This window comes from Dipodomys spectabilis, unplaced genomic scaffold, assembly GCF_019054845.1.
Source record: "Dipodomys spectabilis isolate Male_0828 unplaced genomic scaffold, ASM1905484v1 ptg000140l, whole genome shotgun sequence".
Classification (NCBI taxonomy): domain Eukaryota; kingdom Metazoa; phylum Chordata; class Mammalia; order Rodentia; family Heteromyidae; genus Dipodomys; species Dipodomys spectabilis.
Genome location: NW_024870817.1, coordinates 12,730,187 through 12,744,168, shown reverse-complemented (window position 1 = coordinate 12,744,168; position 13,982 = coordinate 12,730,187).

Genomic DNA, 13,982 nt, shown 5'->3' with positions numbered 1-13,982 from the left:
TGCCATAGCTTCCCAAGGTATAAGATCATGAATGTGTGTAGTACCATGCCTGGCCAAAAAATTTTTTAAAAAGGTAAGGCAGAGAAGAGAATTTCCCTCACTTCTTTGGATCTTCTGCTGTGTGCCCTCTGGGTGGTAGCTTTTCCCTCTCACAATTTTCCTAGCACACTCACAGTCTCTAGACCTTCCTTCTTCCTGAGGAAATGGGTCTTGGCTTGGTAGGGGTGGGGTGGAAGAGCGGGCTGGCATTTCTTAAGTTCTTGAGAGAGAGCCTGTCTTCTGTGTGCCAGCACCTGTCTACTGCTGGCTGGTCCCTGGCTCTTTGTGCCTCCGAGCTCACGCTGGCGGACTGATGAGCCTCACTGGGCATCTGAAGGCTGGACCTCTACTAGTAATAGAACTGGTCACTTCAGCTTCCACCTTTACATTAGCTCAGCACTTCTTTCCTTCACTCTTCACAATGTAGTTCCAGAGTTTACTTTGTACCAGGTACTGTTCTGTAGCTTGACTGTAAGTGATAAAAATCGGAAAAAAAGAAAAACATTTGTTATTATTATTATTATTTACCAATTATTTTAAACCTCCATGGGGAACAGAAGCATGATTTGTTGGATTTGTTTTCTGAGGCCCTCACCTTCATTCAAAGTAATTTTCCTGCTTGTTTTCTTTTTCTTTCTTTCTTTTCTTTTTTTTTTTTTTGTGTCCGGTCATGGGGCCTGAACTCTGGGCCTGGGCGCTGTCCCTCAGCTCTTCAGCTCAAGGTTAGTGCTCTACCACTTGAGCCACAGTGCCACTTCTGGCTTTTTTTTTCTGGTTATGTGGTGCTGAGGAATCGAACCCAGGGCCTCATGCATTCAAGGCAAGCGCTCTACCACTGAGCCACCTTCCCAGTCCTTATTTTCTTTATTTTATATTACCTTTTACCTTAGTTATACAAAGGGAAGTTCCATGTTTACATTCCCACATACAATCACAGTATGTATCAATCCATCTCACACCCCTGTCACTCTCCCTCCCCCATTCTAAGTCAATTTCAGCATTTTCTTGTTCAATTTTCATAGTTGCAAGTAAGTATGTTCATCTTTCTTCAGAATGTATCTCAAAATTATTCGGTCTCAATTATTCTTTTTCCCTTCTGCCTAAGTAGTCCCTTAATGTCTATTTTGATTGGAAAAAATTAAATTATTACCAGGTAGCCATGGCTCATACTCGTAATGTTAGGTACTCAGGAAGCTGAGATCTGAGGATCGTGGTTCAAAGCCAGCCTGGGCAGGAAAGTCTGAGACTCTTATCTCCAATAAACTGCTCAGAAAAATTTGCAAGTGGCTCTGTGTCTCAAGTGGTAGAACGCTAGCCTTGAGCACAAGGAGGCTTAGGGACAGTGCCCAGGCCTTGAGTTCAAGCCCCAAGACTGGCAAAAATAAACAGATCAATCAATCAATCAATAAGTTAAATTATCTTAAAGTTCTCATCACAGCCTACAAAACTTGGTTTCTATGATTCCCATTCCTCTCTCTACTTGTGAAAAGGGGACCATGGCCCGCTTTTCAGGTCTGTTGGCCTGCTTGCTGTTCTTTGAGCACACTGAGCATGCGCCCTCTGATAGCCGCGCCTATGTCCTTCCCACACACAGTCCCTTCTGCCCTCGTGCTTTGGTCAGGTATCAGTTGCAAGTTCACTTTCATAGTGAGTTTTTCCCATGCAACTGTACGAACAAACTCTCTACCCCCACCCTAATCTTTATCTGCTTTACTCGTGTATGTATGTTCATTTCATTTATCACTAGCACCTAGATGACACACATGTGTTGTGCTCCTGAGTCCTGGGACCTACCCCTGGAAGCACTGCATGTGTTTCCCATGTTGACAATGACCTTGGCAATGAATATGAACTATCATGATTACTTTCTGCCAGGCACTGTTCTGCTTTACAACAATTAACTCATTAATGTCATATCTTATCTGCCTCTCAACATAGGAACGTAGGAACGGGGTTATGCTTACTATCTCGGCTTTACAGATAACGAAGCAGGGACCTGGTGAAGTTACATAATCTGCTCAAGGTTGCAGGCCTGCTAACAGCTGAAACAGACATGTAAACATGATGAGAATGACAAGGAATAACAGAGTAAGGACTTTATGCCTTACTTTATGCTGACTCCTAGTCAGAGTGGGCAGAAAAGTCAATGAGACTTCATCTCCAAACAACAAGCAAAAATCTAGGCTGGGGGATGGTTTAAGTGGTAGAGTACCAGCTGTGAGCAAGTTTGGTGAGGCTCTGAATTCAATTCTTGCTACTAACAGTAAATAATAAACACAGAGAAGGGCTTAAATCAGTGGCTAGCACATAGAGCCCCTAAAAGATGAGTAAAAAGGGGTTCAGAACCTGTACACAGTTGCCCTTTTAGTAATCTTGGACTGTATTAATGCTTTCTCTTTCCTACTTTGAGTAGCAATTACATAATGTAATGAGTTCTCAATTTAAAATAGTTCAGAAGCTATGCTCAATCTATCAAATCTATACTGTGACAGGGCTACAAGCTGGATTAAAACCTTCAGACCTAATAACCAAATAAGAGAATTTTCCCACTTCTCAGAAAACTGTCAAACTACTATGGAGAAATTTTTATATTCTTCTTTTATCTCCTGAAGATTTTGTTTTATTTCTTTTTTTCCACTTGTGTGTGTGTGTGTGTGTGTGTGTATGTGTGTGTGTGTGTATGTGTGTGTGTGTGTTGGTACTGAGACCTGAATGCAGGACCTGGAAGCTGACCCTGAGCTATTTCACTGAAGGTTATACTCTACCACTTGAGCCATGGCTCCACTTCCAGAATTTTTGTTGCTTAATTAGAGATCAGAGTCTATCCTGATAGATCCAGAATAGTCTATCAGACTATCCTGCCCAGGCTATCTTTGAACATGGATCCTCAAATCTCAGCCTTCTCAATTTCTAGGATTCCAGGCATGATTCACCTGTGCCTAGCTTCGCTGAATAATTGTTAATACATCAGCTACTGCAGCTCTTGTGCTAGACACACCAGTACATGAACAATTAGCAAAAACTATTAGGAAACTATAGAAAGCACCACAGTTGGAAACCAGTACATAGACATGTTTTGCTTATAAATATAAGATTAGGAAGGTATGGTTTTTATCGCCAGCATGAAGCATACTTGAAAAATTAACAAAACAGTTCTGTAAAACTTGTTATTTAGAGATCAGCTTCTAGATGCAGACATGTGGTTATGCTTATATCTTTTTGCACTAAACTAAAATTTATGGGGTTGAAATAAATACAGCTCTGTTCTATGTTGGACAAAGCACATTGGAATTCCAAGACATTCTATTTCCTGAACCAATTTAAAAAAACATTGAATTTGAAAAGTGAAAATAAAGACAAACTATAAACTTGATGTTAGAGACTTCCTGGTGGCTTTCTTATCACCAAAATGAAGAAACACACATGGGTGTCAGCAGTAGTGCCTCTGTACTGTGATTCTAGCCTGAGTTTCTTCTCTAACCCCAATTTAATTCATTCAACTATGAAACTGCCAAGACCTGCAGCTTGAAGGGGTTGTTCAGACACTGAAAGGTAAGTTGCAGGCTTTTTTCCCCTTTCATTTTTCCATGTAAACATCAAGAAAATCAGGCTATCTTCATTTTTTTCTTGGTAAAGATACAAAGAGGCCAGCACCAGTGGCTCACATCTATAATCTTAGCTACTCAGGAGGCTGAAATCTGAGACTCATGATTCGAAGTAGAGCTGTGGGTCAAGTGGTAGAGTACCAGTCTTGAGTTAAAAAGCCAAGAGATAGCACCCAGGTCCTGAGTTCAAGCCCTAGTACTGGTATGAGATAGAGAAAGATAGACAGAGAGAAACTGAGACAGAGAAAAGCCAAATCGTGTGTAAATAAATACTTTAATTTTCTAGGAAGCTAGTATCATCTTGCTTAATTATTGTTGCAAAGTAAGAGTGTAATAATCTCAATTCAGGTACCAAGCAGCACAGAAAACTTAAAAGGCAAAATGTGATAATAACATGTCATTTGAAGGGCTTTAATTACACCTTTGGGAAGGGCGTGCTGAACGGTAGCTATTTTCATTAGTGGGCAGTGACTGCAAATTCCTACTTTACTTAGAGCTTTGCCTCCAAAGTACACCCTTTGTGTAAATATCATGGCTACTTCTACCGCAAGCTACATCAAGGGGATATTAGCCAGACCCTTTCACTGAGTTCCTCCTGGCTGCAAGGAATCCTGCTTGTCAGCTGAAACATGTTTATTTAAAATATTTAAACATTCATTTAGTGCAAAATAAAGAAGTAGCAGCTGCTTGTTTAATGGTGATGCTTTAGCAAAAAGAAGAGAAGCAGACTTACATATTTGCAGTAACTCTTTCTTAACTCACAGACACATCCCAAATCTTAAAAAAAAAAAAAATAGGAAGATATAAAATCATCTCCCCAAAATTGCAAAATAATTTCTTTCTTTTTTTTTTTGTGCCAGTCCTGGGGCTTGGATGCAAGGCCTTGTCACTGTTCCTGAGCTTCTTTTGCTCAAGGCTAGCGTTCTACCACTTGAGCCACAATGTCCTCTTCAGCTTTTTCTGTTTATGTGATACTGAGGAATCGAACCCAGGGCTTAATGCATGGCAGGCAAGCAGTCTACCATTAAACCACATTCCCAGCCTCACAAAACCATTTCTTAGCAAAACAAATAGAGAAGCAAACACAAACTCTGTTAACTTGTAATGACCTATTTCCCTAAGCCTTCTTTTTCTCTGCCATGTTGGCATTCTGTATAGGTCTCTACTATTCTTTCATTTGCATAAATCCCCATAGATCAAAGAAGAAGTTTCTGTCTTAGGCTGTATTACTAAAAGCAGCCTCGTTTCACTCCTAGTCTCCAGACAGCCGTAAGAGTACCTTGTAACAGACCAATTCTGCTGACTCTCAGATCGGTCTGGTACTTGTAGGCAAGCAGAGAAAGGGGTTATCAGATCCATGGAGCATTCTGGGAGCTGCTCTTTCTATGTGGTCTTTTACAGCTGATAAGCAAGTCATGCATAGCATGCTTCGGCAGGGCTGGGGATATAGCTCTGTGAGTATGTATGCAAGGCTCTGATTTTGATCCTAAGACAGAAAAAGATTATTAAAATGCAAAAAGTTAGAGCTGAGTCTGTGGGATTCTTGTTTAAAATACAGATTAGTAGATTAAAATACTGCAAGCAAGTTCATGTTGTAATCATAAGGTAGAAGTTCTTCCCTCTGTGCCCAGCTTTGGTCAGACATAAGACAGGACTTGGCTTCTGCTGCATTTTACATCCGTCTGGTTACTCTACACAAAATAACTATTTCCCTCCCTGTTTTAGTCTTATAGTTTTGAGAATCATTCACATAGCCCATTTTATTAGCACCTCAATTTTGCCTCCTTCACAGTAACAAAACACCTGAGCTAATCCATATAACCAAAGAAAATGTTGGTTTGGGTTCACCGCTTCAGAGGCTCATGGGCACTTGTCCCTGCTGCTTTGGGCCTGTGGCAGCACACAGTATATCATGGTGACAGCAAGAGGCAGATCCAGAAGTCTATGCATGTCATGGAAAGCAGATTGGAAGAGGTTGGAATCCCAACATCTTCTCCAAGCCACACCCCCAATGACATAACCTCCTTCCATTAATCCCCACCCACTAAAGGCTCCATCACTCCCCAAGAGCACTACAGATGAGGACTAAGTTTTTAAACATGAGTCCATGGGGGACATTCCAGATCCTACTTATAGCAGCTTAGAACATCAGCCCAGTATAAACCTCCTTAAGTCTGAGGGGCTAATGCTAAAATTTTGTTTTACCTACCTTCCCACTAAAAGCTATGAGTTTAAAAAACCCGTGTAAAAATAATATCTTTGTTCCTAAGGAGAATGTGCAGTTAAATGAAGGTGCAGTTAATGTTTCTAAAAGTATTTCTAAAACTAAGGTAAGGAATACCTAATTTGTAATGCGATTGGAAAGTACAAACCTGGGCATGAAGGGGATATCATCCCACCACGGAGGCAGGAGGATTGGAAGTTGGGGTCTAGCCTGGACTGTCTCAAACAAAACAATACAGAAAAGAGGAGTCTGTCTAACACAGTTTATAAGGGAAGGATTCCTCTGCTCTCCCCCCCCCACACACACACACACATCCAGTCTAGCCTGATGTCATATCTATTCTGCACTAAAGGTCTTCTGCTTTCATCTTCTTTCCCACACTTTGCCAGGCCATTACTTCTCTCTTATCTGGATATCTTTCAGTATGTTCTCTTACTTTCTATAATCTATCCACAAAACAAGAGGTACTTTATAATCCAAACCAAATTATCTGACTGACTCTCTTGTTTCTCTGGAGTAAAAACTCAAGTGCTTTATGCTTGCTAGGCAGGTGCCCTGCCACATGAACCATATCACTATTACTTTTACCCTTAGTTATTTTCAAATAAGATCTTGAATTTGTCCTCAGGCAGGATTGGACATTGAGTCTTTTGTATTCTCACAATGTCACTGGCCTCACAGGTATGCACCACCACACCTGGCTCTTATTGATAGAGATGAAGATCTAGTGAACATTTTGTGCAGACTAGCCTTGGATCCTCTGGATCTCTGCCTCCTGAATAGCTGAAATTGCAAATGTGAACCATTGCTCTCTGCCATAACTTCCCTTCTTCATGCTTCACAAAGGTATTCCATTGCATTGCCCATACTTGGGCAACAGCATACTGTGCTGTGTTCTCTAGTTCCTCTTCTCTGATCACATTGGTTTAAATTCACTGTATCTCAGTCACACATTGGTCTTTTTCCAGTTCATCTATGTGGTAAACACATGTTCTCTGCCTAGAACAATTGCTTCTTTGATTTTACTTTAAATCCATGTGAAATTACTAATATTGAAATGCAGATAGTAGATTTGAACAACAAAGGGATTGTTTTTATCATGTCATTTCCTCGGACCACTTGCTGGTTTACCATCAGATCTTTCCCTCTTCTTGAACGTATGAGTGAATCTACTTCCTAACTCCTTTGTCATCAGTCAAGGCCATGGGATCAGTGCCAGTCACTGAAATGCAAGCATAAGTAAGCTTTGTCACTTGTGGGCTGAGCCAATGGCCTCTGATCTTTGTGTGATTCATATCTCATCATCACTCAGGTCTTTGTCCAAATGTCACCCACTCAGGAAGCCTCTGGCCCAGTGACTCTCCTCTCCACGCCACTGTATTTTCCATTGCTTGAAGTCATTTTTGTGTTTGCTTATTTTTAGTGTGTTACATTCCACTAAAAATACTAAGTTTTGTACAAAAAGGTCTAAAAAGAATTCTCTTGCTCTGCTTTGACTGTGTGACTGGAGCAGTGTTTAGAACATTGTAGGTGTTCCAGAAAAGTGTGTTAAACACGTGGATAACAAAAAAAATTAGAAACTTTCACACATTCTCACTCTAGAAGATCTCACATAGGAATGTACTATGAAGGACACTCATTCATTATTTCTGTCCAAATATCCATTCATCCATTCACAAATTCAGCTTTTATGAGAAACTGAGTCAGGCATTCTACAAGATGATGCAAAAATACATAAAATAGAATTCTAGCCCTTCAGGTGCTAGGATTGGAGGGAGACAATGGGTCAGTCTGTTCTGTTGATATGACAACTGTCAAGGTCAGTTCCTTTATAAAGAAAGGAGTTTTATTTGGCTAATGATTCCAATAGCTGGAGGATCCAAATAGCATGGTACTGGCATCCTTCAGAGACCCCCTGGCTGTGTCTAAATATGGCATTACAGTATAGAGGGAACCAGACATGTGCACCACAGGCTCATTCATGAGTTACTCAGTAGGTGGTGAAGTAAGACAAATACACAAACACATAGACGCACACATACACAGGAACATAGTTTGGATTTCAAATATGCCATTTAAAAAGAAAATATTTTGAAAAGAAGCTTTTGTTCTGCACATGTTGCAGTTTGCCTGGCACATGGAAAGATGACCAATTACCTGCTATCCAAAGGACAATGCATATGCTATGTTCATAAAGAAGATTGTGCAACTATGACAAAGAAAAATTGCCTGATGCCAATGGCTCACATCTGTAATCCTAGTTACTCACAAGGCTAAGATCTGAGGATAGAGGTTTAAAGCTAGCCTAGACAGGAAAGACCATGAAATTCTTATTTCCAATTAACCCACCAAAAAGCTGGAAGTGGAGCTATGGCTCAAGTGGTAGAGCACCAGCCTTGAGCAAAATGCTCAAGGACAGTACCCAGGCCAGTTCAAGCCCCAGGACCAGCACACAAGAAGGAAAGGAAAAGGAAAAGGAAAAAGAAGGGAAGGGAAAGGAAAGGAAGGGAAGGGAAGGGAAGGGAAGGGAAGGGAAGGGAAGGGAAGGGAAGGGAAGGGAAGGGAAGGGAAGGGAAGGGAAGGGAAGGGAAGGGAAGGGAAGGGAAGGGAAGGGAAGGGAAGGGAAGGGAAGGGAGAGAGAAAGGGAAAGAGAAAGAGAAAGAGAAGAGAAAGGGAGAGAGAAAAAGAAAGAAAGAAAGAAAGAGTCCAAGAGTCTGTGGCTCACACCTTGATCCTAGCTATTCAGAAGGCTAAGACCTCGAAGATTGAAGTTCAAAGCAAGCCTGGGCAGAAAAAACCGAAAAGACTGGAAGATTTAACACACACACACACACACACACATACACACACACACACACACACAGAGAGAGAGAGAGAATAACCTTTATGATACACTTTGTAACAAGAAATAATCAGGTTTAACACTGGAAATTTTTTTCAATTTTTCTTAAGAAAAAGCTTTAAAAATTCTAAGCTAGGCATGGATGGTTCATATCTATAATACTAGCTCAGGAGGCCGAAATCTGAATATCTCTGTTCAAAGCCAGCCTGGGCAGGAAAGTCTGTGAGACTCTCATCTCCAACATACTACTCAGAAAAGGCCAGAAGTGATGTAATGGTTCAAGTGGTAGAGCACTTGGCTTGAGCACAAAGAGGCTCAGGGACAATGTCCAGGCCCTCAGTTCAAGCCCCAGGACCAGAAAAAAAAAAACTAAACACATACATTTTCACAGCAAAAAACTCATGGAACCAATAGCAATATATTTTGCATACTTTTTTTTCCCATAGGGAGTGTCTCACCAAGTAGCCCGAGCTGTCCTTGAACTCAAGATCTCCTACTCAAGGAGATGTATAGGAATAGGCGACCATGCTCAGCTGTATTTCATCTACAACTGTGGAAAAATTTCCTGCCTTTAGAAATCAGCTACATGGAGTGTGGTAAACATGCCTATAATCTCAGGACTAGGGAAATTGAAACAGGACATCTTGCGTTTGAAGGCAGAGTGGGCTACATAGCAAAGCAAGACTGTCTCTAAAACAAATGAACAAACTGGGCACTGGTAGCTCATGCCTGTAATACTAGCTACTCAGGAGGCTGAGATCTGAGGATTTGGGTTTGATGCCAACCTGTTCCAGAAAGTCTATAAGACTCTTATCTTCAATTAAACACCAAAAAGACAGAAGTGGGTCTATGGCTCAAGTGGTAGAGCACCAGCCTTGAGCATAAAAGCACAGTGACAGCACCCAGGCCTTGAGTTCATAGCTACAGGATCAGTAAAAAGAAGCAAACAAACAAAACAAAGGTAGCTACACTCATTCCTTAGGGTCACTATGACCAGTTAATCCATTCATTTATTCAACCAGTATGCATGACATGAGGTACATTAAAGTTCACAATGGAAACTTCAACCGAGAAGATAAATGGTCAATATTAAGTAATAAACCATACATTCTACTGGAAAATTTTTAGTGCTGTAGGACATACATACCAAGGGAAAAGAAAACATGGTTCAGTAGAATGTAATTTATATTATTTATATTTATATAAATGTCCATTTAAAATTGAAAACAATGATTTTAGGATAGGCTTGAGGTTTGAAGAAAGACTTGCCAGAGGCTGTAGGGAAGAAAGCTTGATGTACCATTCCAGGCCAATCTTCATCTAGTGCTTTGTAGTGTGGGGTTGGGGTGTGTGTGTGTGTGTGTGTGTGTGTGTGTGTGGTTGAGAGTGAAAGAGAGAGAGAATTTGAACTATGTTCTTCCTAAGTAGATTGGTTTATAATTATGTGTCATCATATTTGGCCTAGTTAGAGTATTGTTTGAAAGCAAAGTGATGTGAAATCTAAGAGAAAGACAGACTTCAAGAATGTTTTTCTGGACTGGAAAATGTAGGATCAAGGTGGCATTAACAGGACTATCTTCAAGTGTTTCATCTAGCACTGCACAGTGGTCCCAAACCAAGAAGTCAATCAGCATGGGGGCAGGCTAGTTGGGTCTCAGTCCTTTCTCACTACCTGGGAGCTAAGCTTACTACTTAGTAACAAGTTCAGGAATCTCTCAGTGCTTACATTCCTTTTCTGAGAAATGAAGATGAAGACAGTATCTTCCTCCTGGAGTCAATAAGAGTCAGTGGATACACAACAGCATTTTAAAAACAATATATAGCATCTGTAATCTTAGCTACTGAGGAGGCTGAGATCTAAAGATCTTCAAGTTTGAAGACAGCCCAGGCAAGAAAATCCATGGAATTCTTATCTCAAATTATCTGACCAAAAAGCTGGAAGTGAACCTGTAGCCAGCCTTAAGAAAAATTAAAAATTCTCAGGACCAAGCCCCCTGACCTTAGAATTAATACACACACACACACACACACTCACACACACACATCAAACAACCTTGTACCTAGCATATAATATCCACATGTCAGCTGATAGTACAATGTAAATAGCAGATCTGAGGAGGCTGTAAACCTTTTTTTCTTTCCATAATGAGTCACTTGGTGACTTTTACTTAGGAAGTTTATAAACTTCTGGGAACTTCAGAAGAAAGTGTAAATAGGATTTCTACTTGACTACAAAAGCAGACCTGAACATACTGGAGAAGGCATTCATTCAAATACTAAAACCTCAAAAGTGATTATTCTTAGATTCATGCTTTAGGGTTTAATTACACTAGAAGAGAGGGGAAATTTTGAGCATGAGATTGCTGATAAGAAGACACTGAAGCGTTCCTTTATTCATTCACATTGTTCTGTCATCAGCACCCAGTACCTGTCCCCTGCTTAGGAACAAAGACACCACTAATATTTCTAACAGATGAACTCAAATTCTTGTTAAAATGAGAACAGCAACTCAGCTTCTACTCCAGTAATCTGTAAGGGTCTTCCATTTCTAATTCATCTCTTCCAAATTGTTGCTATCTGTTGAGATCTCAACCCCTACTTCTTGCCTACTCCATGTTTTTTGTTTGTTTTTGTGCCAGTTCTAGAGCTTGAATTCAGGGCCTGGGCTCTGTTCATGAGCTTTTGTGTTCAAGGCTAGAGCTCTACCACAACTCTACTTCTGGCTTTTTTGGTACTTAATTGGAGATAAGAGTGTTATGGACTTTCCTGCCCAAGCTGGCTTTGAACGATGATCCTCAGATCTCAGCCTCCTGAGTAGCTAGAATTTTAGGAGTAAACTACTAGCATTGGGCATCTGTCACATCTTTTTTTCTCTTAATTGTCAAAGTGATGTATAAGGGATTGCAGTTATGTAAGTTAGAGAATAAGTACATTTTTTGTTAAACTTGTTACCCCTTCCCTCATTTTTCTCCCACTTTCCTCCTCTCAGTACCCCCCCAAATTGTACATATCATTCCCAGCATACTGTCTTGCATATGTCGCTGTTGCATTGGTCCCCCCTTGTCCTTTGTCTCACCATTCTGTTGTCCCCTTCTCTTCCTTAATTCAGATAAACATATATATACAATACCAGGATACCAAAAATCAAATACAGTGACAATAGGGGTTAAACCATAGGGGGAAGAACATAACAAAAGAAACAAAAAAAATCACATAGTCCATTAAAAACAACAGCAACAAAGAAAAAAAAAACCTCTTGTGTCCATATCTTGGGGTTCATTTTGCTTAGCATCAGCTTCTATGGCCATATGTACATAGCTTTTGACCTTTTCTGCTTGTATGGTAAGATTATCCTAGATGTATACTAATTATTGTAAATAAGGAAACCATGGGACCTATGTTTCTTTGGGTCTGGCTTACTTCATTTACTATGATTTTTTCCAAGTTATTCCATTTCCTTACAAATGGGGCAGAGTCATTCTTTCTGATGAAAGCATAACTGCAACATCTTTTTATCCATCCTGTTTCCAACATTGGCCATTACCTGGATTACTCTCTCTTGCAAGACTCCATTAATACAACATTGAAAGGGCAAAAGTGCCCCTAGAATTCACATTAACAATAAAAGTTTACAGAGACGGCCAGTACAGAAAACAGCTTCAAATTCATTCACATGCCAGACACCAGAGGCTCACACCTTTAAACCTAGCTACTCAGGAAACTGAGACGTGAGGATTACAGTTCAAAGCTAGCCTTGAGCAAAAAAAGTCTTTGAGACTCTTAACTCTAATTAAGCACTAAAACATGCGGCTCAAGTAGTAGAGCACTAGCCTTGAGCAAAAGTACTCAGAGACAGCTCCCAGACCTTGAGCTTAAACACCAGATCCAGTGAGTGTGTGTGCATGCTATGCACACGTGTGTGTGCGAGCCCGCACACACGCATGTGATTCCCTTGACTCTCCTTGAATCTAGTAGTTGTTTCTGTCATGTGGAATTTCTCTAGCTCCTCTACACATCTCTTCCAGTTCAGTTTTTAAGGCCCGAGGTGACTTCCATTATCAAGCCTTCTAAACTTTTTTCTTTTCTTTACTTGGGGCCTAGGCTCTGTCCCTGACCTCTTTTGCTCAAGGCTAGTGCTTTAACACTTTGAGCCACAGCACCACTTCCAGTTTCCTGGTGTTTAATTGGAGATAAGAGTCTCATGGTCTTTCCTGCCTGGCTTTGAACCTTGATCCTCACATCTCAGCTTTCTAAGTAGCTAGGATTACAGGCTTGAGCCACAAGCAAATTGAAATTCTTACTTTATTATGTAAAGCAATTTAACTCTTAAACTCTTCCTATGTAAACTATGCTTTTCTATAATGAGATTTGTTATGTTGATAAATACTGGAGAGAGTTATTCTAACTCCATCGTTATATTAAGAGTCCTAGAAGGCAAACTTACAGGCACATTTACTCAATAATATTGATTAAGCTACTGCACTAGGTACGGACTTGGAGAGATCATAAGCTGCAAATTATATAATAAAGCTGCCTTAGCAAAATATGTGGTGAACTAGCAGCAAAAGTTATTATTATTTTTTTTTTCTGTGTATGCTTGTGCTGGAATTTGAACTCAAGGCTTGGGCCCTGTCCCTGAGCCTTTTTTTTTTTTGGGTCAGGTCATGGGGCCTGAACTCTGGGCCTGGGCGCTGTCCCTCAGCTCTTCAGCTCAAGGCTAGCGCTCTACCACTTGAGCCACAGCGCCACTTCTGGCTTTTTTCTTTTTGCTTATGTGGTGCTGGGGAATCGAACCCAGGGTCTCATGCATGCAAGGCAAGCACTCTACCACTGAGCCACCTTCCCAGCCCTTCCCTGAGCAGTTTTTGATCAAGGCTAGTGCTCTACCATTTGAGTCACAGCTCTACTTTCAACTTTTACTTTCATTGTTGTTTATGAGAGATAAGAGTCTCACAGGTTTTGCTTCCCAGGGAGACTTTGAACTTGAATCCTCAGATTTCAGCCTCCTGAGTAGCTAGGATTATAGGCACACAGCACATTTCAAATAAAGAGAAACAAGGGTATTTCTACCTCAAAATTCTCTATTTGGCACTACTGACCTTTTGGAAGGGATAACTTTTTGTTGTAATGTGGTGCAGGACTGTACATTGTAGATGCTTCACAGCATCCCAGACCTACACTTACCAGATCCCTCTCTCCCTCCTCTGGGGTGACACCAGTCAAATGTTCCTCCAGATCGAGACCAAGAGGGTCTCTGTGGAGTGAACCACAT